This window comes from Bos javanicus, chromosome 1, assembly GCF_032452875.1.
Source record: "Bos javanicus breed banteng chromosome 1, ARS-OSU_banteng_1.0, whole genome shotgun sequence".
Taxonomy (NCBI): Eukaryota; Metazoa; Chordata; class Mammalia; order Artiodactyla; family Bovidae; genus Bos; species Bos javanicus.
This window is the reverse complement of record NC_083868.1, coordinates 4273158-4293240: the sequence shown is the minus strand read 5'-3', so window position 1 is coordinate 4293240 and position 20083 is coordinate 4273158. Positions and strand designations below refer to the sequence as shown.

The window sequence follows — 20083 nt, the reverse complement described above, 5'->3', positions numbered from 1 at the left end:
CCCAAGTTCAATTTCTGGTCAGGGAACTAGATCCCACATGCCACAACTAAGATCTCACGTGCTTCAACTAAGATCTGGTGCAGACAAATTAAATAAATATTTTTTTAAAAACGGAATGAAGTACAGACATGCCACAACCTGGAAGACCCTTGAAAATAACATGCTAACTGAAAGACAGTCACAAAAGACCATACATTATATGACCCAGTTTATACATAATGTGCAGAGTAAGCAAGTCTATAGAGATGAGCACAATAAAGGACAGAAACGGTATAGACCTAACAGAAGCAGAAGATATTAAGAAGAGGTGGCAAGAATACACAGGAGAACTGTACAAAAAAGATCTTCACGACCCAGATGATCACGATGGTGTGATCACTGACCTAAAGCCAGACATCCTGGAATGTGAAGTCAAGTGGGCCTTGGAAAGCATCACCACGAACAAAGCGAGTGGAGGTGATGGAATTCCAGCTGAGCTATTTCAAATCCTCAAAGATGATGCTGTGAAAGTGCTGCACTCAATATGCCACAAATTTGGAAAATTCAGCAGTGGACACAGGACTGGAAAAGGTCAGTTTTCATTCCAGTCCCAAAGAAAGGTAATGCCAAAGAATGCTCAAACCAGTGCACAATTGCACTCATTTCACATGCTAGCAAAGTAATGCTCAAAATTCTCCAAGCTAGGCTTCAACAGTACATGAACTGTGAACTTCCAGATGTTCAAGTTGGATTTAGAAAAAGTAGAGGAACCAGAGATCAAATTGCCAACATCTGCTGAATCACTGAAAAAGCAAGAGAATTCCAGAACATCTACTTCTGCTTCACTGACTATGCCAAAGCCTTTGACTTTGTGGATCACAACAAACTAGAAAATTCTTAAAGAGATGGGAACACCAGACCACCTGAACTGCCTCCTAAGAAATCTGTATGCAGGTCAAGAAGCAACAGTTAGAACCAGACATGGAACAATGGACTGGTTCAAAATTAGGAAAGGAGTACGTCAAGGCTGTATATTGTCACCCTGCTTATTTAACTTATATGCAGAATACATCATGTGAAATGTCAGGCTGGATAAAGCACAAGCTGTAATCAAGACTGCCCGGAGTAATATCAATAACCTCAGATACACAGATGACACGACCCTTATGGCAGAAAGCAAAGAAGAACTAAAGAGCATCTTGATGAAAGTGAAAGAGCAGAGTGAAAAAGTTGACTTAAAACTCAACATTCAGAAAATTAAGATCATGACATCCAGTCCCATCACTTTATGGCTAATAGATGGGGAAACAATGAAAATAGTGATAGATTTTATTTTCTTGAGCTGCAAAATCACTGCAGATGGTGACTGTAGCCATGAAATTAAAAGACGGTTGCTGCTTGGAAGAAAAGCTATGACCAACCTAGACAGCTTATTAAAAAGCAGAGACATTACTTTGCCAACAAAGGTCCTTCTAGTCAAAGCTATGGTTTTTCCAGTAGTTATGAGTGGATGTGAGAGTTGGCCCATAAAGAAGGCTGAGCACTGAAGAACTGATGCTTTTGAACTGTGGTGTTGGAGAAGACTCCTGAGAGTCCCTTGGACTGCAAGGAGATCCAACCAGTCCATCCTAATGGAAATCAATCCTTAATATTCATTGGAAGGACTGATGTTGAAGCTGAAGCTCCAATACTTTGGCCACCTGATGCGAAGAGATGACTCATTAGAAAAGACCCTGATGCTGGGAAAGATTGAAGGCGGGAGAAGGGGACGACAGAGGATGAGATGGTTGGATGGCATCATCGACTATATGAACAAGAGTTTGAGCAAACTCTGGGAAATGATGAAGGACAGGGAAGCCTGATGTGCTGCAGTCCATGGAGTCACAAAGAGTCAGACAAGACTGAGTGACTGAACAACAACAAATAGAGACAGAAAATAGATCAGTGGTTACTGGAGACTGGCTGGATGGGTGGGTAAGGGAAGTAAGTGGTAACAGGTATGGGTTTCTTTTGGAGGTAATGAAAATGTTCTAAAGTTGATGTCTGCTCAATTCTGCAAGTATACCAAAAACCACTCAATTGTATACTTTAAAGAACTGAATTGTTTGGTATGTATTATTGTTGTTCCACCGCTAAGTCGTGTCCAACTCTTTGCGACCCCATGGACTGTAGTCTGTCCATAGGATTCTCCAGGCAAGAATCCTGGAGTGGGTTACCATTTCCTTCTCCAGGGGATCTTCCCGACCCAGGGATCAAACACACATCTCCTGCATTGGCAGGCAAGTTCTTTAGCACTGAGCCACCAAGGAAGTATGTATTGGTTGGCCCAAAAGTTTGTTTGGGTTTTTCCATAAAATGTTACAGAAAAACCCAAATGACCTTTTTGGCCAACCCAGTAAATCATATCTTAATAAATCTGTTATCAATAAAAAAAATAGAGAAAGCACAGAAAACTTCATCATCCTTATCATGCTTACAGAACAGTCTCATCAACCCTGACATCTGACAGAAGCTGGAGGTAAAACAGGAAGGGAAGTCGAGAGGAAAGGCAGGTCAGGACAGTGACATCCTCATTTCACAAAGGGAAAGGAGGCAAAGGGCACTGCCATGGGTTGATGGAACTGAATTAGTCCATACAAGCAACAGAAAGGCTGAACCATAAATACAAGCATCAAAAATCTGGAGAAGAAAGGAAATAAGACACAATAAGTAAGCTAAACTGTCTTTTGTCATAACAGGAAGTCAAATGAAAATGGCATAAGCAGATTATATAGCAATATAAAGATAATCAGTAGAGGAAGAAAAATGAACAAAAGTGATTTATTTCTGGAGAGTACAGGAGTGGGTGGGAAAAAAACAAACAGAACATGTTTTTCACAGCAAGCTCATCTTTTCCCCTAGGCTGCTAATACGACATGGGATTATTATTTTGCACATCGTTTTTAGAAACAAATCGAACTTGGCATTACTTGAACAGAAGAATCCACGTGAAAGAAGGAGTGTACTTGGCATCAGGAAGAATACTGTGGTCGATCACCATCAGTGAGTGAAACTGCGATTTCAATATACAGCAAAACTGACTCAAGTTTTACAGCCAAAGACTGCATCCTTAGTAAGCCAATTTGGAAATGTAACATGTTAGATCCTTAAGAGAATAAGAAGCACACACAGAGTCCCTACCCTCTCTGTGGCAGTTAAGAAGCATCATTAGGTCAAAGCTTCACCATGGCAAGAGTATTTTGAAGGTCCTAACAACTTCTGGATTACCCGATAATTCAAACGGTAAAGAGTCTGCCTGCAATTGAGGGACACCTAGGTTCGATCCCTGCACTGGGAAGATCCCCTGGAGAAGGAAATGGGAACCCACTCCAGTACTCTTGCCTGGAAAATCCCATGGACGGAAGAGCCTGGCAGGCTACAGTTCGTGGGGTTGCAAAGAGTCAGATACGACTGAGTGACTTCACTTTCAACAACTTCTGGATCCAAAGACATCTTAGATGAGAGAAGGCACATAGGGCATTATTCTCCCTGCACAGCTTGAAGGCACTTATTTAGTTTTTTTTAATGGAGTATAGCTGTTTTACAATGTTGTGTTCGTTTCTGCTATACATTAAAATGAATCAGCTATATGTATACACATGTCTCCCTCCTTCTTGGACCTCCCTCTCCCTCTAGGTCATCACAGAGCACCAAGTTGAGCTCCCTGCATTGTACTAGCTGTCTGTTTTACACATGGCAGTGAAGGCATTTTAAAAACCAAAAGGTGAATAAGGAGGCTGATGCCATCAGAACAGAGCAGGATTTGCCATCTGGGAAGCACGACCCACAGTTACTTAAACATACTCAGGGTGACAACTCCTGACGCTTGGGGCTCTGGATTCCAGGTGGCCGCCCCGGGGCACTTTTGAGAATGGCAGGTGGCAGAATCAGCCATGACGCCAGGGACCAGGCACAACCAAGAGTGACCAGGGTACCCAAGCAATCTAGGGGCCTTATAGGCATAGAAAGCGACACTGTGGTTATCAGATCCTAGGGGGCTACAGCACGAGAAATAATTAGACCCCCATGTTCCCACTCCAAGGATAACCTTGTGTATGTGAGATCAGGAGGTACATTTCAGGGACCCCGTGGTAACCCAGGGGTTAGGACACCGCCCTGTCACTGCTGAGGACCCAGGTTCCACCCCCGGTCAGGGAACTAAGATTCCACAAGCCACTCCTGGTAGCCAGAAAAATAAAAAATAGAAAAAAGACCAAAACGAACACATTAGCTCAGTAGTTAGGTCAGACTCCTGTTAAGTCCAAAAATGAAACCAAAATGCACATCTGAATGTCATGATGAGACTAAGCCCACAGTTCTCACCTTCTCAAACGCTGTCCTAAAAGCAAGTGGGAACTAGCTAATAAGGTCCTGACTGTTCTAGACGTTCTAGCTTGAAATCTTCTTGTGCCCGGAATGCGGCCAAGAGCTCCCTGCCCAACACAGGAGAGCCATCTGGGTCAAGAGAGATCTTGTCAAGAGAGAGCCTGAGATGATCAGGCTTTGGGCTGGAATCTCTCTCCCAAAGACCTCTGGGGGTGGGGTGGGAAGGGGGGGCAAGGCAGCTTCCACCTCCTAAGGGCCCTTCAGGCTCAACCTGCAGACCTCAGGCCCATCTCCTCTTTTGAAAAGCAAGCACTGGGGACTTCCCTGGTGGGCCACTGGCTAAGACTCTCTGCTCCCAAGGCAAGCTGCCCAGATTCACTCCCTACCAGGGAACTGAGATTCCCATGCGCCACCAGTGAAGATCCGCACGCTGCAACTAAAACCCAGTGCAGATAAACAAATAATAAATATTTTAAAAAAGAAAAGAAAAGCAAGCATCAGATAGGAAAACCCCCACCCATCCATTTCCGTGGCGCTGACAACTCCACAGGGAAGATTCCCAGACCCAGGACTCCCCTTGACTTCCTCTCCTCTGGGGCTGACCTGGTGACTTTTTCTAGCTCATTATCCCTGCCATAGACAGCAGAGGAAGCCAGGAGCAGGAACCAGAATGAATCTGAGTTTAAAAGGTTAGCCCCTCCTGGCCCAGGAGGCGGGTACTCAGGCAACAGAAGGGCAGCCACTGAGAAGGCAGGATATCCTGCCTCCTCCCAGGGCACAGAGAACTGTGTTTGGGGTTTTTAAGGACAAGCAACTGAATCTCCTTCACCTAATTCCCCATCTACTCCTCACCTATCCCAAGCCAAGCTGGGTCCCAGGTCCAGTCTCCCAATCACTTACCTCCTCACTCATCTGTTTATTCATCAATATACTTATCCTTTAGTTTGTAATAAAATTCTGCTGTAGAAGCTGGAAATAAATAATCGGGGCGGGGGGTGGGGGGGCGGGTTGTTTCGTATTTTAACCAAAGACAACGCCTCCCTCCCTTTCATCTCTCCTCCTTCAAAGTGGCCCGAGCCAGCACACACGTGGCACCTTCCTGCTTGGCTCCAAACTGCTACACCCAAATGTCTGTATGCAAAGAAACCCTGTGACTGCGCCAAGACTCGGAGGGCCTTGGGCTATTCAGAAAGTGCTCCTCTAAAAGCACCTTTCCTCCCACAGGGCTGCTCACTGAATCATCACTCTTTGTTCAGCATCCTTCGGATGTACACAGCTGACTGGCTCTTAGATTGTGCCAGGGTTTTGTTCTGCTTGTGTTTTGTTTTTCTTCTTTCTTGCTGCTATTTCAATGAACTGAGACCCCACTTGCAGCCAAATGCCAGGCTCTAAACTCAGCCTCAGCCCAATGAGGGAAGAATCTCTCTCTACCTAGCAAGAGCTCCAACGCCTTCTAGAAGAATCTCACACGAGTCTGGGAGGAATCTCTGTACACCCACAGTCTAGGCCTTTACGGATGGCTTAATGAGCTCCCTGGAGACCACAGGAACAGCGAAAGTCTTGTGCAGGAGGGGTGTGGAGGCTGGGAAGGGGATGGAAGGGAAAAACCTGCCTGCTAATATTTTGTACCTTTTACACTAGAGCATTGTTTTCTTTTCCAAAAATTCTGTTCCTGCCTGAGTATCGCTTTATTTCTTGAATGCCTCCTTTATTTACTTTTTTAAAAGTTTTTAAATAAGTGATTGGCCTACAATGATGACAAAAAAAAAAATTTTAATAGGAATTACTAATTACATAAAACCAGATATTTAGAGATGAAATGTGAATCATGAAAAACCAAAGAATTGTGCTGGGAACCTTGCAAATCTGTTTTTCTCTCATCCTATATGGAGGGGGGAAATAAAAGGGAGGACATAATTCAGAAACATTCTACCCATTTGTTAAATTTAGAAAAGAAAATGAGTATGTATGTATGTGCGTGTATGTAATACATACACGCACATATACACACACATTTCCAGTGAAACACTGTTTTACATACAGGAGGCCACACTGACATATATACACTATCATGTGTAAGATACGTAACTAATAGGAAGTTGCTGTGAAACACAGGGAGGCCAGCATGGTCCTCTGTGATGACCTGGAGAGGGGGGATGGGAGAGGGGAGGGAGGCTCAAGAAAGAGAGGATTTATTTATAATTATGACCTATTCACGTTGTCGTAGGGCAGAAAAAAACATTGCAAAGCAATTATACTCCAATTTAAAAAATTTTAATAACATAAAAAAAAACAGATACAGGAGTCCAAACGACTGGACAGAGTGAAAATAAGGATCTTTCTCAAGCACAAGCCCACACCTGTTGGGATTCAGGAATTCCACAGGACTCTGCACACTGCTCACAGGAACCAAATTCTCTCTCTGCCCATTCACCCTCGTGCCTTGTGTACTCTCAGGCAGACGTTTCCCTCCATCACTGGCTTCTCGGCAAGAACTGGACGGGATTCCCACCCCACGCTCTTACCTGCTTTTCTCATTTGGCAAAGCACAGGCTTGAACTTCACCATCTATTCAAGTGCTGTCTCAGAGGCAGTAAGCAAGCTTCTTGCAATGAGGAAAGGAAGGGAGAGGGGTTAACAGGCACAGCTAGCTGGCACTCAGCAAAGCTTTGGGAATAAATTCCTGCTCCAGCGCTCCAGAAGGCCTGGGGTTCCATCTGCTTGTCCACAGAACTGCAGGAATTTGCAGGGGGATGGAGGGGGCGTTAGACGAGCACCGAGACTCCTTTCTGGTTTGGGGGGGCACTGGGAAGAGTGGGGAGCTGGGAGAGACAACTGCAGGGGGACAGGAGAGGAAGTCTTTGTGCTAGCTCTTTGGATGCACATTAGAGTGAAGTTGAATTGTCAGCTAACAAGATTTCCTAACCACGTGTTCCCTTTAAAGTCTAGGCCCCCCACTGATTTGATCCCCAGACAGCAGCAGGGGGCAAAGCTGCCTTCAAGCATCCCTAAGGGCCAGAGAATTCCCAGAACAAGTGCAAGAAGGTCAGAATCATTCCTGCAAGTGGAATTTCAAATGGGTTATAACATTTATGCTTGGCATCTAGCAGTAATGCCACACTCCTACATCTGCTTAGGGTGACAGAGGCAGGTCCAGCGGGGCAGAGGTTGTGAGGAGCATTCCCTGTGTGCTTCTGCCCGCACTGGACAACCTGAAAGTCCCTCCCCCCCCCCCTTAGTTTTTGTTTGTTGTTTGCTTGCCTGTAATGGCCCCTGGGATCTACATTCAAATGAGGTGTTACGGCACCCAGCTCAATAATTTGCCCCAACAGGCAAAAGAGTGTTGAAACCAGAAGCATTTTTTTTTCCATTATCTTATTCTGTAGCCAAACCCGAGATTGTCTTTTTCAAACTATTTATTCATCTGATTATGGGCAGGTTTTTCCTTGTTTTTGTTTTTCCTGTACACAGTGGCTTGTCTCTTCGCCTGGAGTAAATCAGCAGTGCTCAGCTGGTGGACCAGAGGAAAAACAAGTCAAAACACACTGACAGCATTTTGCAGATACTCAGTGAAATCAGTTCTCCTCTTCCACATTCCCGAGTCAGGCAACAGCCTCCTCCTAAAGTAGGTATATTTCTCTTCCATGCAAAGATAATTACCTAGCAACTTCGGTGTTTACCCCTTCAAGACAACCTGACTGGCAGAACTCTTTATGGCAGGGTACAAAAGAGCATGCTCCAGAAACTAGCCGTTCACCAAACTTCTGCTACAAGACTCAGCTCAAATTTCACTTCTACCAGGAAGTGTTCCTCCCTGCCTCCAGGTATCTCTTTGTTCAAACCTCCCTCCATCCGGGTATTATTCACTTTGCACAGCGGCCATTGGTTTAGCAACAGACGCTTCCCACTTGGACAAGGTTTCCTCCTCCAAACACAGGCCTGGGGCTCAGCATAGCCTCAAGGAAAAAGGAAGGAAGAAGAAACAAGTAAAACCTAATGGAAAAAAATTTTAAAAAGAAAACCTAATGGAAATGCAAAAAAAAAAAAAAAGTCCTAAGGGATTAGATAAGTAGAGTGAAACCTAAGGTCAGTAAAACAAGCCCTGTTTGAAGCTCAAAACGGCAATCCTACATGGTTTTAAAAATAGGAATTGGGAGAATGGAAAACTGCAGCAAGGGTGAGAGATGCGGGGCCATCCTCTGCAGTAGATTCCCTCTAACAGGGAAAATTTTTCCAGTGTTTCCTCTGTGGCCGTAACTGCCAGTTGATTTATATTGTCCTTTAATCCCCGCCCCCACAAACGTGGACACTCATTATCCCCATTCTACAGACCCGGAAACTGAGACGCAAGGAGACTAAAGTCGCTCGGTCTGGAATAGATCACCCAGCTCGTGGGTGACGCTGAGCAGGCACTGGAAGCCAGGGTTTTGTTTTGTTGTTTTTTGGTTTTTGGTTTTTTTTTTTAACATCAGTACTCAGGCTCTCAATCTCTGCTCCAGCTCAAACAAAGTGGATGCCAAGTCAGCACGCGTGGGTAACCCGATCCGGACTGCTCTGACTCAGGAATGCTCCACAGCTGCTCCGCGGGGCCGCGTGGATACCACTGAAACGGGCACCGACTGGCCAGCGTCCCCAAGGGCTCGCGCGTCCTTCAAGACTTGCCAACATGCAGGAATTGGGAGACTCCGAATCAACCTGGGCCGGCTCGGGGATGAGGCTAGAGGATGCTACTGGAAGGGAGGTGAGCTTGGCTCCATCAGCGCCCCGACGGCGGCCAAACTGAGAGGGCCTCTGGTGTAAGGGGGCCTGGGAGCACGGTGCGCAGCGGGGACAGGGCACGAAGGCGCCGTCTGGGCGTCTATTCCCCCGCAGCATCTCGCCCAGGAGGCCTGGGGAGGGGGCGTCACCTGACAGCATGCACCAACTTCTCCTAGCTCAGAGGGGGCGCGCGGCAGTGGCCGAGGCCCGGGGAGCGCTGCGCGCAGCTCTTGCCCAATAGCCAGGTCTGTAAACAAAAGCGGGGCCCCATGCGGGTCCCCCAGCTGGGCGATGAGCCGCGCGGCGCAGCAGCATCCGAACGACCGGGCCCGCAGGGGAGCGAGACAGGACCGCGATCCCGAGCGGGGACCCGATGCACAGACCCCAGGATCCCGCGCCCGGATCCGTCATTGTCTGCGCGCGCGCAGAAGGCCGCTGTAAATGTCTGCTCCCGGGTCCGCCGGGGGTCCCCGGCCCTGTGTGCCGATCCCCTAGGCTCTCCGCCCCGCGAGTCGGGTCCCGAGCGTAGCAGCGATCGCCAAGGTGAGCGCCCAGTCAGCGTCGCGGAAAACCCAGGCCTGGCGGGTGCACGAGTCAGGAACGCAAACACACACACGAGACACACGCAAGCACACGCACGCCCTCCCCGAAGTTGATAAAAAAAAAAAAAATCAGCCGACACATACAAAGTGCCGTCGTGGCCGCAGGTCAACGCTGACCTCCCGGCTGCCGGGAAGACCGAATGCCAACGCCTGGACACTGTCACTTCCATTCGGCGCCGGGCACCTGGGCGCCACTGCCCGTCTCCCTCCGGACTGCTCCCTCGAGCGATGGATGTCTCCCTTGCTTCCCACTCCGGCTCCCCACCTCCCTCCCCGAGTGTGGGAAACGTGAAAACAATACGAGCAAAGCCCGATCAGAGGGGGAGCTAGGACCCGCCGGGAGCCCCAGTGTGCGGGGGGCAGACTGGGGTCAGGACGTGCCCGTCACGGGCAGAGGGGCTCCGGGCGTCCTCATCGCCGTTCCCTCCCGGTTAGCTCCGGCTAGCCAGCCAGCCAGATCTCCCTCCCTAGGCTCGCAGTACTCACCCCCCGACGCTCGTCCCGGATATCGGCCACGGGGCCAGGGACAATGCGGGGCCGCCGGGCTCCAGGGGGCTGCGGGCGCGCCGAGGCGTTCGCCGCGCTGCAGAGCTGCGCGCCCGACGGCGGCGGCGCTGCGAGAGCCCAGCAGTGCTCGGAGCGGGCCCCCTGCGCCGTCCGCCAATGGGAGCCGTCACGGTGCCTCGGCCGGCGGCTTCGGGGGGCGGGGCCACGGGATGCCCGTGGGAAACCAGGCTCCGATTGGGCCGCCTGACAATCGCTCCGCCTCCAGCCGGCCAATCAGAGGCGGAGGATACAGGAGCGGGGCGTTCGGAGTTGGGCTCCAGCGCTCCAGCAGGCGCACGCTGGGTACCCGGGCGGCATCGCCTCCCCTCCGCGCGCGCGAGCGCGCGCGCGTTCAGCTTTAAGAGATGCTCGCACCCGCGCGCGCGCGCGCGCGCGGGGGCTACCTTCCCACCAGCCTCCGGCGGCGCGACCGGGGGAGGGAAGGGGAAGGCCAGCGGAGGCGCGAAGGAGGGAGCCGGGAACGGCGAGGAAGCCCCTAACAAAGCAGCCCTGGGAGGGCCGAGAGGCCTCCGCCTCCTTCCTCCATAGGTCCGCGATGCTGCCTGTCACTCTGCATAGGTGGAGGTGGCCAATGACGTGGAGAGAAGGCGCTGGGGTTGGCGGGCGCGCGCGCGGCTCGGCATCGGTGGGATTGGTCCGAGGTAAAGGCTTTTCCTGCCACCTAAGGCGGAGAGGAAAGAGGAACGGGGGAGGGGAAGAGCCCACTCCCCCCAGAAAAAAAGAAAGAAAGTTGTACCTGCGACACGTGGTCTGGCTTAGGAGGCGTGTGCCTGACTCAAGGAGGAGACGAGAACTTTTATACGAGAGGAAGAAAAAAAAAAAAAAAACCCTAATGTAATCCCTTCCTCTGGATGCTGGAGATGTTAGACGCTAACCAAGCTCCAGGTAGGGCACGGTGGGCTTAACCGAATCCTGGGGAGTGCAGGACTCTCACTGGGTTGACTCACCTTGGCCAGCAGGTACACGTGAAATCACATGCTCACAGTCACCTATAGTGAAGTACGCAACTCGAAAGCTAAGTTCACACACTCCTGGTCTCTTCTGTAAAATCTGCAAACGACATTTGCCCTTTACCTTTCGCAAGGTTGTGAGGAAAGACAACACCCGGACGCCGGCAGTCTCTAAGGAAATGTCGTCCCCACACCCGCCAATGCTTCCTCCTTATCTTAAGAGCTTTGAACACTGCCGTTAAGAACAAAGACCAGAGCTGGATATTCTTTACTACCTGGTTCAGAGGACCCATTTGCCCTTAGGGAGTGGGGAGGCCTGTGCTCCCGGGGTTAGCAATGGCACCCCACTCCAGTACTCTTGCCTGGAAAATCCCATGGACGGAGGGCCTGGTGGGCTGTAGTCCATGGGGTCGCTAAGAGTTGGACACGACTGAGCGACTTCACTTTCACTTTTCAGTTTCACGCATTGGAGAAGGAAATGGCAACCCACTCCAGTGTTCTTGCCTGGAGAATCCCAGGGACGGGGGAGCCTCGTGGGCTGCCGTCTATGGGGTCGTACAGAGTCAGACATGACTAAAGCGACTTAGCAGCAGTTGAAAATAGAAGGAAACCGCAAAAAAGAATTGCCTGTGTCCTAGAAGGCTTCCCTGGTGGCTCAGAAGGTTAAGTGTCTGCCTGCAATGCAGGAGACCTGGGTTCGATCCCTGGATCGAGAAGATCCCCTGGAGAAGGAAATGGCAACCCACTCCAGTATTCTTGCCTGGAAAATTCCATGGATGGAGGAGCCTGGTCAGCTACAGTACATAGGGTCACAAAGAGTCCGACACGACTGAACAATTTTCACTTCACTTTAGAAGTCAAAACCCAACTGGAAAACTCAAAGTTATCCGTTTCTTCTCCCTCCTTTTTCCATCTGCTCAGTCCCTCAGTCCTGTCCAACTTTGCAACCCCATGGACTGTAGCCTTCCAGGCTCCTCTGTCTATGGGATTCTTCAGGCAAGAATGCTGAAGTGGGTTGCCATTTCCTCCTCCAGGGGATCTTCTGACAAAGGGTGGAACCTACATCTCCTGGATGGGCAGGCAGATTCTTTACCCCGACAGCTACTAGGGAAACTCCCATCTATTCCAGCCTACTCCTAAATCAATGACATCTGGATCCTCTCTCTGAACACATCAAAGGCCTCCCATCTCTTCCTACCCCAGGCCTTGCCTCCTGAAATCTATTCTCCCACTTTGCAGAATCATCCTTCTAAACAGGTGAATCTCATTTTGCTGTCTTACTTCTGGGTCTCTTCCTTTTGCCCAGAACCCACCCCACTCCCCCACTTTCCTTTCACATGACTGATTCCCACCCATTCTACACATCCCAGCTTATCGGCCAGTGCCTTCATGCAGCAGACTTTTGGCAAACTCCAACTGCCGCATACAGTCTAAGATCAGATCAGATCAGATCAGTCCCTCAGTCGTGTCCGACTCTTTGCGACCCCATGAATCGCAGCATGCCAGGCCTCCCTGTCCATCACCAACTCCTGAAGTTCACTCAGACTCACGTCCATCGAGTCAGTGATGCCATCCAGCTATCTCATCCTCTGTCGTCCCCTTCTCCTGCCCCCAATCCCTCCCAGCATCAGAGTCTTTTCCAATGAGTCAACTCTTCGCATGAGGTGGCCAAAGTACTGGACTTTCAGCTTTAGCATCATTCCTTCCAAAGAAATCCCAGGGCTGATCTTCAGAATGGACTGGTTGGATCTCCTTGCAGTCCAAGGGACTCTCAAGAGTCTTCTCCAACACCACAGTTCAAAAGCATCAATACAGTCTAAAAGACCCTCCAAACCTGATGTATCCAGTTAAGATCATGTACTTACATCTCCCACCCTCAGTGCTCCCACCAACCCCTGTATTAAAAGAGGCTGACATTGCCAGTTAGTTATGCTCTTGGGCACAGCACTCCATTGTATCCAGATTCTTAGCTATCTCACTGTCTATCCCAGTGCTTACCACCATACCTGCCACATTTGGGGTACACAACAATATTTAATCAATGAATTATAGAGGAGCAAAAAAAGAGGCAAGAGTTTTAAATATCCAAAATGTTTCTAAAACGTTTGTTTGAGAAGAAGGATTAGAATAGTATCCATTCAGTTCAGCTCAGTCACTCAGTTGTGTCCGACTCTTTGTGACCCCATGGACTGCAGCACGCCAGGCTTCCTCGTCCATCACCAACGCCCAGAGCTTGCTCAAACTCATGTCCATCGAGTCGGTGATGCCATCCACCATCAGGATAGTATCAGGTTAGCTAAAAAATTGGTTCGAGTGTTTTTATAGGCTGTTATTGAAACACTCAAACGAACTTTTTGGTCAACCACATAGATCTCAGAGTCCTATAATGGGTATTGCAGGAACGTTGAATGAAGTTTGAAAGATTTTCCAAAAGACACCCTTTCAAAGAACAACCTCATCTTAAGCCAAGAACTTACCCAAGCTTCTCAGTGGAGAGTCATTCCTTTGTGAAGCTTTTCGTCCCAGGGGAAGAACAATTTCTTAACCTATTACAAGCCATCATCATGGAAGGGGAACATATATATATGAGAAAAATATGTGTGTGTGTGTGTGTATATATATATATGAAAGTATTAATCGATCAGTCATATCTGACTCTTGGCGACCCCATGAGTCCTGGCGGGGTAGCCCTCCAGGCTCCTCTGTCCAAGGAATTCTCCAAGCAAGTGGGTAGCCATGTCATTCCCTTCTCCAGGGGATCTTCCCGACCAGGGGTTGAACCCAAGTCTCCCACACTGCAGGTGGGTTCTTTACCATCTGAGCCACCAGGGAAGCCCAGCTGTATACATACATATATATATATATATACACACACACACACACACACACACATACACACACACACACACATATATACACATGCTTAAATACTAAAACCAAGACTATTGTATGTCAGAGAAAGAAATTTTTGTTTTATTGTGCCTCTGATACTTGGGTCTCTGGTACAGCAGCTGAAATTATATTTAAATAATATAGTGAGTTTCTGTTTCTTGCACCCCCTCCCCCTGCAAAATTATTTCTCCGCCTCACTGAGGTCTACTGCCATCATGGCCCTCCTGTTAAGGAGGTAACATAGTTGCAAGATGAGCCTCAGAGGAGTCCTCAGAGAGGCCATCAGATTGTCCTGGGCATAGCTCTTTCTGCTCCTAAGAAATCCCAAAATCGGTGAAGAGGCAGAACCCTGGAGTTAGACTGCCTGGTTTGAATCCAGGTTCCACCACTTTCCACCTCTGGAGCCTTGTGCAAGTTGTTTAATCTTTCACAAGCCTCACTTTTTCACTCTGTGAAACAGGAGTTATACCACCTAATCCACAAGGATTAAAAAGAGGTCACGCACAGCACCTACTATGCACTCATAAAAGTTAGCTATTGGATTTAGCTGAGTTAACTAAACTCGGAGTCACAGTTGCCTCATTTTGAAAACGGGATAACATTTCATTAAGTGGTTGAAAACCCTGAATGAGCCAGTAGAAGAGAAATGCTTAGCCCTGCCCATGAAGGAAAGATGGCTACATAGGAAACCACCGTTTGGGTCTTTTTGTAAATCATTCTCCCCATCAGTCCCACTTACATCAGCTCGTTAGGACTTTGCCTCACAGAATCGGCTTGGGACTGACTATGACAGGTTTGCTTCCATAATCATGGTGGTACCACAGAAGCTGAATTGGGCTGACCTAGCCTTTGGGTACATTTCTTGTCCTTGAAATCCTGCAAAGTTACTACAGGTTTCTCTATTATTTCTTGTCTCTGCTCAGGACAAAATGCTGCTGCTTCACACCGTGGCAAAGAGAACAGGGCGTTTTGATTAAAATACAGACAAATGCCATCTGGCGTCCCATCTCCTGAGGGCACTGTTGACATCTGAGAAGAACATAGCACTGGCAATAAAGGAAAAAAAAAATGGAATGGTCAAAGGCAGACTTGAAGGTTTAGGATAAAAGAACCCACAGAAATTATGTTTCTAGTTCATGGCCCTGATTTCAACTATAAGTCAACATTCTCTTCCCCATCACTTACTGAAAGCCTCACTAATAGCTTGCTGCTGCTGCTGCTGCTGCTAAGTCGCTTCAGTCGTGTCCGACTCTGTGCGACCCCAGAGTCGGCAGCCGACCAGGTTCCCCTGTTCCTGGGATTCTCCAGGCAAGAACACTGGAGTGGGTTGCCATTTCCTTCTCCAATGCATGAAAGTGAAGTCGCTCAGTCGTGTCCAACTCTTAGCGACCCCATGGGCTGCAGCCCACCGGGCTCCTCCGTACATGGGATTTTCCAGGCAAGAGTACTGGAATGGGGTGCCATTGCCTTCTCCGCACTAATAGCTTAATGAGGCTATATATGACATAGCTAAGTCACAGCAAGTAATCCTCCTATCTGGTTGTGTTGTTCAGTCGCTCAGTTGGGTCTGACTCTTTGTGACCCCACATGTGACTGCAGCATGCCAGGCTTCCCTGTCTTTCACTATCTCCCTGAGTTTGCTCAAACTCATGTCCATTGAGTCAGTGATGCCATCCAACCATCTCATCCTCTGTCTTCGCCTTCTCCTCCCGCCTTTTCCAGCATCAGGGTCTTTTCAAATGAGTCAGCTCTTCGCATCAGGTGGTCAAAGCACTGGAATTTCGGCTTCAGCATCAGTCCTTCCAATGAACACTCAGGACTGATCTCCTTTAGGATGGACTGGTTGGATCTCCTTGCAGTCCAAGGGACTCTCACGAGTTCTCCAGCACCACTGTCTCCCCCTGTCTAAACCACAGGGATGAGCCCGTGCCCTCTTCTCTAGGCAGCCCTATGTAGCCCGTTTCTACCTCCATGTTCCATTCAAACAGATGTTCCCAGAGGGCAGAGCTGAGGTCTGTCTTGTTTCCTCCTGTAATTCTGGTGTCTAGAACTGTGTATGGCATAAAGTAATTGCTTGGTAGATATTTACAGAATGAATGAATTAGCCTCCTGTGTTCTCTACTATGAAGAGTTTGGCACTTAGTCATCTATCTGTGAGTGGCCTCTTTTAAAAAGGATGTGAGGCAGTTTATTAAACACACACATCTCGGGACTTCTGTGGCAGTCCAGTGGTTAAGACTCCGTGCTTCGAAAGCAGAGACATGGGTTGGACCCCTGGTCAGAGAACTGAGATTCCTCGTGCTACACACCACAGTAAAAAACTGAATAAATAATAATTTTTTAAAAAATTTTAAGAAATATTATCCACAAAACAACTTACTGGTTGACTTATCATTTACTTGGGGAGCAACCAGGGGAAAGAGGTGACTGGTTTTCCAAAGCAGCTGTTGATGAGTTGGCTCTGAGTCACCCTCAGTCTCTTACCAAGAACTCCCTTGACCCAATAGATTGCCTCAAAGATTAGCAGACAAAAAAAAATAAAAATAAAAAAGATTAGCAGACAGTCTGAGTTGAAAACTAGCATCAGAAAATTCTAGTTAGTCATATCTTACTGGCAGGGACATCTGTTTTTTATCTTCCTGAGCTTTTCTCTAACCAGTCAGCCAGGTCACAAATGAATACCAAGGTGCTGACAATCGGGTCAGACAAAGCAGAATCTCTGCCTCCTTGTAAGCCATTCTTGGGATGGTTTTCTTTTGAAAGTCACTCTTCTAGAGCTTTATGGTGTATTCTGAGAAACAGCTGGAAAACCACTTTAAAATCCAAACTGAGTGTTTACAAGGACCTCCTAACTTTGGACTGCCATCTAACCCCCAACCACAGAGCAGCAGCCTTAGAAAATAGGATTCTGACTGTAGCCACCAGTGCAACAAAATTTTAAAAGTGACATAAGAAAATGAAAACATTGATTTTTTTTTAAAACATTGATTTTTAAAGATATAGGTACCCCATGTTCACTGCAGCAGTATTCACAACAGCCAAGATATGGAGGCAAATTAAATGTCCATAAATAGATAAATGTTTAAAGAAGATGTGGTATCTATATACAATGGAATACTAAGCTGAAAAAAAAATGAAAAATCTCACCATTTGCAACAACATGGATGGACCTACAGGATATTATACTAAGTGAAATAAGACAAAGAAAGACAATTACTGTATGATTTTGTTCATATGTCTAGAAAACAAAACAAATAAAACAAAATAGAAAGGGACTCAGAGAGAGCAGAAAGGTGGCTCCCATAGAGGAGAGGTTGGGTAAGAGAGATGAAGGGGATCAAGAGATACAGACTTCCAGTTACAAAATAAATAAGTCATGGGGATGTAGTATACAGCACAGGGAATATGGTCAATAAAATTGTAATGATTTTGTATGGGCACAGAAGTTTACTAGACTTACCAGGGCGATCGATTTGTATGTCATTTGTATACATTCCAAATGACTACGTTGGACACTTGAAACTAACATAATATTGTACGTCAACCATGTGCTAAGTCGCTTCAGTCGTGTCCGACACTTTGCGACCCCATGGACTGTAGCCCGCTAGGTTCCTCTGTCCATGGGATTCTCCAGGCAAAGATACTGGAGTGGGTACGTCAATAAAAAATAAAAGGAAAAATGAAATGACATAAAAATGACACAAACTGGTTTAATTTATAATTATCTGTGGAATGACACATATAGTGGGTGATGAACACATTATCTCACTGAAAGTGGTATGATGCCTTGTAGGAAGGAAAGAAAGGGGGGAAAGGAGAGAAAAAAGGAAGGAGGGTGCGGAAAAGGAGGGAGGGAGGGAAGAAAGAAGAGAAGGAAAAAGAAAAACAAAGAGAAGCACAAGTCAGTATCTCTGCATTTCCATCTGGCCGCTAAGCTGACCTCCCTCCCCTCCCTCCACCATACCGCTTCCTTCCCCAGCACCCAGGAGCAGCTTCATGGGCATATGACCTGTGCTCTCTCACGGCATCCTGCACTCAGAAGGGCCCCATACTTAGTTTCTTGCTCTGCTATTGCTGTCTTGTAAAATCTAAATTTTTGAGCAATGAAACTGAAACTTTCTTTTTTTGCTATTGGCCCCACATATTAAGTAGCCTGTCCTTTCCATACCCCTGCCACCCCAGGGTATCTTGCCCTGGGTCCTCCTTGACCCTCAGCTTCTACCTTTCCCACAGAAGGCACTCAGTATAATGAAATAAAGAGGCTGCACATAAATGTAAAGTAGCGTCTGTCCTTTGTCTGTCAGAATGGATGGGACCTGGCCAGGCATTAATATTACATAGAGAGATGCCCTTGGGAGCTTGGAGAGGCGGTGCAGCAATGAACACTCAGATCACAAGTGGATCTGCTTGGATCTTCTCATTAGCGAATTCCAAGAAGATGAGCCAGATCAGCCCAGGGACCATGAAGATCCCAGAGAAGGACACACACTCCCATCCTGTGAGCATTTTTCTTATGTGTCAATTTGACAAGGCCATGGGGGCGCCCAGACGGTTGGCCAAACATTACTCTAGGTGTGTCTGGGAGGGTGTTTTTTGGATGAGATCCACATTTGGATCAGTAGACTAAGGAAAGTAGACTGCCCTTGCTAATGTTGGTGGGCCTCGCTCAATCCACTGAGGGCCTGAGTAGACCCAGAAGACTGACCCTTCTGAGAGGAAGAGGGAGTTCCTCCTCCCTGATGAGGCCTGTTGAGACATCGGTCTTCTCCTGCCTTTAGACTCAAACTGAAACCTCAGCTCTCCTTGGGCCTGAGCCTGCTGGCCTTCAGACGGACACCGGCACAGTCAGCCCTCCCGGGCTTGCCAGTTACAAATCTGGGGACTTCTCACTCTCCATAATCACATGAGCACTTTCTTGCGATAAATCTCTTCATGTATCTATGGGCTTCCCAGGTGGTGCTAGTGGTAAAGAAGCTGTCTGCCAGTGCTGGAGACATAAGACATGAAGCTTCGATCCCTGGGTCTGGAACATCCCCAGGAGGAGGCCACGGCAACCCACTCCAGTATTCTTGCCTGGAGAATCCCGTGGACAGAGGAGCCTGGCGGGCTACAGTCCATGGGGTCGTCTGAGTACGTCTGTATCTAGCTATCCCCTGTTGGTTTGCTTCTTTGGAGAACCCTGGCTAATGCCCATCCCAGTAGAGTCCCTTACAACCATTTGGTGTTCCTCTAAAGCCTGTCTACTCAGAGTGTGGCCGGCCAACCAGCAGCAACATCAGAAATGCAGGGGCTCGGGGGGCCCCCATCCCACACACACTGAACCCGAAAATACAGCCCAGTAAAAGCTTCAGGTGAGTCGTGTGCCCACAGCGTCTAGGAAACATCAGCCCTGTGGGAAAACGCATCCCCCGGGAGGAATGACGGTATGTAAAGTAACTTCTTAGTAAAAGAATTTGTTTAACCAAGTCTCTCTTCCCTGAGGACAGATGTAGGGAGTGGGGCGAAAAGGGGTTCAGAAGAGGTCTTAGGAAGCCAGGACATTTTCCCAGTCATGACAAGCCATCAGTTACAGAAAAAACAAAAACAAGGAAGTCTCAATATGCAAACTAACCAGCCCACCCAACACAAAGAAACTCAAGGTCAGAGAGGCAGGGCCAGGCAAATCCAGCCTCATCACAGCCTCCCCTTTGTAATGTGCTTGATTGCATTTTATTTTCTGTGTTTTCACTGAAATGGCAGTTCGCGGAGAAACCCTCGCATTTGGCTGCGAACAGGCTCTGAGCAGCAAGAGCGCTTCTGCAGAATTGGCAGGAGGGAAGGGACCGTGGAGCGTTTCAGAAACTCCAAGGCAAGGGGACAACCGACGGGGGAAAAAAAGACCTCCTCCAAATGAGGGCAAGAGCTGAGAATTAAAAACAATGAGCAGGACAGAAGCAGAATCGTGAACCTAGAGAACGTCTTACTGGTTGC

The 20083-nt window shown here is 48.0% G+C and overlaps 1 protein-coding gene across 2 annotated transcripts in view; it reads right to left on the bottom strand.

The window, feature by feature from the left end:
• The window catches only part of TIAM1 (TIAM Rac1 associated GEF 1), a 466629-nt gene extending 456352 nt beyond the window's left edge, over window positions 1–10277 (bottom strand). For both annotated transcript variants that reach the window (XM_061418767.1, XM_061418922.1), the window contains exon 1: window positions 10191–10277. The gene's annotated coding sequence lies outside the window, so the exon portion shown is untranslated. The remainder of the gene's footprint in view (window positions 1–10190) is intronic.
• Between the last annotated feature and the right edge of the window lie 9806 nt (window positions 10278–20083).